At 39.8% G+C, this 2,500-nt stretch overlaps 1 protein-coding gene across 1 annotated transcript in view; it reads left to right on the forward strand.

Moving 5' to 3' along the window:
• The window catches only part of LOC119575691 (DNA-directed RNA polymerase II subunit RPB1-like), a gene marked incomplete at both ends in the record, with an annotated part of 14,033 nt that overhangs the window by 9,848 nt on the left and 1,685 nt on the right, over positions 1-2,500 (forward strand). The gene's annotated exons all lie outside the window — the stretch shown is intronic.

Consider the following 2,500-nt stretch of genomic DNA (forward strand, 5'->3'; position numbering starts at 1 on the left):
TTCTCTCTCTACTTAATTAGAAAATATCCTGAAGATCGTCCGTCGCATCATTAATTACCGAGATAATTACATTAATATTCCGAAAATTAGTTAGAGTAATGTATGTTTCTTTAAGATAAAACTGACATGTAGGATGTGCGCCTCTGTTCTCTAAGAGAACAAATGATCTGGCAAAGTTAAAAGGCAGAACTGTGTCTTTGTTTCTCTCCCCCCCCCTCTCTCTCACCATCTATCTTTTTTTCTCTCTCTCTATTTCTATCTCTATCTCTCTCTTTCTCATTCATTCACTCTCTCTCTCTTTCTCTCTCTCTCTCTCTCTCTCTCTCTCTCTCTCTCTCTCTCTCTCTCTATATATATATATATATATATATATATATATATATATATATATATACATACACACACACACACACACACACACACACACACACACACACACATATATATATATATATATATATATATATATATATTATATATATATATATATATATATATATATATATATACATATATATATATATATATATATATATATATATATATATATATATATATTATATATATATATATATATATATATTATGTGTGTGTGTGTGTGTGTGTGTGTGTGTGTGTGTGTGTGTGTGTGTGTGTGTGTGTGTGTGTGTGTGTGTGTGCATGTGTGTGTGTGCATGTGTGTGTGCGCATGTATATAAGTGCGCATGTGTATATGTGCACGTATATATATGTGCACATGAATATCCACGTGTATATTTGTACGAATGCATATATGTGCGGGTGTATGTATGTTGCACGTGTATATATGTTGCACGTGTATATATGTTGCACGTGTATATATGTTGCACGTGTATATATGTTGCACGTGTATATATGTTGCACGTGTATTTTGATAAAGTGCATCAAGCTCTGGGGACACTTACCGCATGTTGCTGTCCATTGAGCGTCTCATGATGCAGCGTTCGCATAATCTGGGACGGAGGTCGTTGCATGATTTATGCGAACGCTCTAATTTTCATTTCCTTCCTTTTCCTCCTTCTCTTCGCTTCCTTCGCTTTGCCTTTCCTTCTTCCTTTATTGTTGTTGTTGGTTTATTTCTTGTCCTGATATTGTCCGTGCGAATGATTGAGTTTTTATTTGTTTCTTTGTGTTGTTTTTTCTTCTTCCCTACTTTCTTTCACTTCCTCTATATCTATCCTTCTTTGTTGTTTCCCTTCCTCTTTGTCGTTTTATTCTTCTCCATCTTCTTCCAAAACTATTTCTTCTATCTCCCTAATTATCATTTCCTTCCTCCTCCTTCTTCTATTCGCTTCCTCTCCGTTCCTCCTTCCTTCTTTGCTGTTCTTTCCGTCTCCTCCTCTTTCCTTCCTCTTTGCTATCTTTCCTTTTTTTCCCTTTCTATCTTGCTTCTATTCATCTCCCTCCTTCCTTCCTCCTTTGCTGCTTTTCTCGTCCTCTTCTTTTTTTATCTCCCTCCTTCTTCCTGTTTTTCTCCAGTCGCTTTCATTCCATTCTTTGCATTTTCTCTTTCTTTCTCTCCCTCCTTTTCTTCGCTTCCTCTCCTTCCTTTCTTCCTTCCTTGTTGCTTCTCTTCTTCTCTTTTTCTCTCTCTTTTTATTTGTTTCCTCGTCTTTCTTCTCTCCTTCCTTACTACTTCTATCCTCCTACTCCTCTTCTTCTCCCTCTTTTCTTCCTTTTTTATTATTCGATTCGCTTCCTCTCCTCACTACTTCTCTCCTCCTCTTCTTCTTCTTCCTTTTCCTCCTTCCATTCGCATTTCCTTCCTTGCTGCTTCTCTCATCCCCTTTTTCCTCTTCCTCCTTTCTTCTTGATTTTCTTCCTTTCGTTTCCTTTCCCTTCTTCTCTTCTCCCCTTTTCCCTCGTCCTCCTTTCTTCTTCCGTTACCTCTCTCTCCTACCCTCCGCTTCCTCTCATTCCTTCCCTCTTCCTCTTCTTCTCCCTCTCTCTCCTACCTTCTGCCTCCTCTTCTCCTTCCTCCCTCCCATCCTTCCTTGTTCAGTTCTCTCTTCCTCTTCTCCCTCTTCTTCCTCCTCCTCCTCTCCTTCCTCCCTCCCATCCTTCCTTGTTCATTTCTCTCTTCCTCTTCTCTCTCTTTTTCCTCCTCCTCCTCCTCCTCCTCCAAAATTATCCACAGAAGAATCGGTAGGTATTCGTTACCCAGGTCGGTTAATCATTGCTCTCTCCACACAATGTTATCTATTCCTGGCTAGCTGCACCTGAGCCGCCCCAGATTAAGATGGGGAAAAGGGGGGATGGGGAGGGGAGAGAGGAGAGGTGAGAGAGGGGAAAAATGGAAAAAGAAGAAGAAAATGAAGAGGGGGAATAAGTGAGTAGAAGGGAGAGATGAGGAGAATTAGGAAAAGGGGAAGAAAGTAAATGAAAGTAGGGAAAGGGAGAGGAAAGGATAGATGAGGTGATAGGGGAGGGAAGAAAGGAAATAGAGAGAGGAGACGGGAGAAGAAAAAGGGGGAAGGGAAAT

Source organism: Penaeus monodon, chromosome 7, assembly GCF_015228065.2.
Source record: "Penaeus monodon isolate SGIC_2016 chromosome 7, NSTDA_Pmon_1, whole genome shotgun sequence".
Classification (NCBI taxonomy): Eukaryota; Metazoa; Arthropoda; class Malacostraca; order Decapoda; family Penaeidae; genus Penaeus; species Penaeus monodon.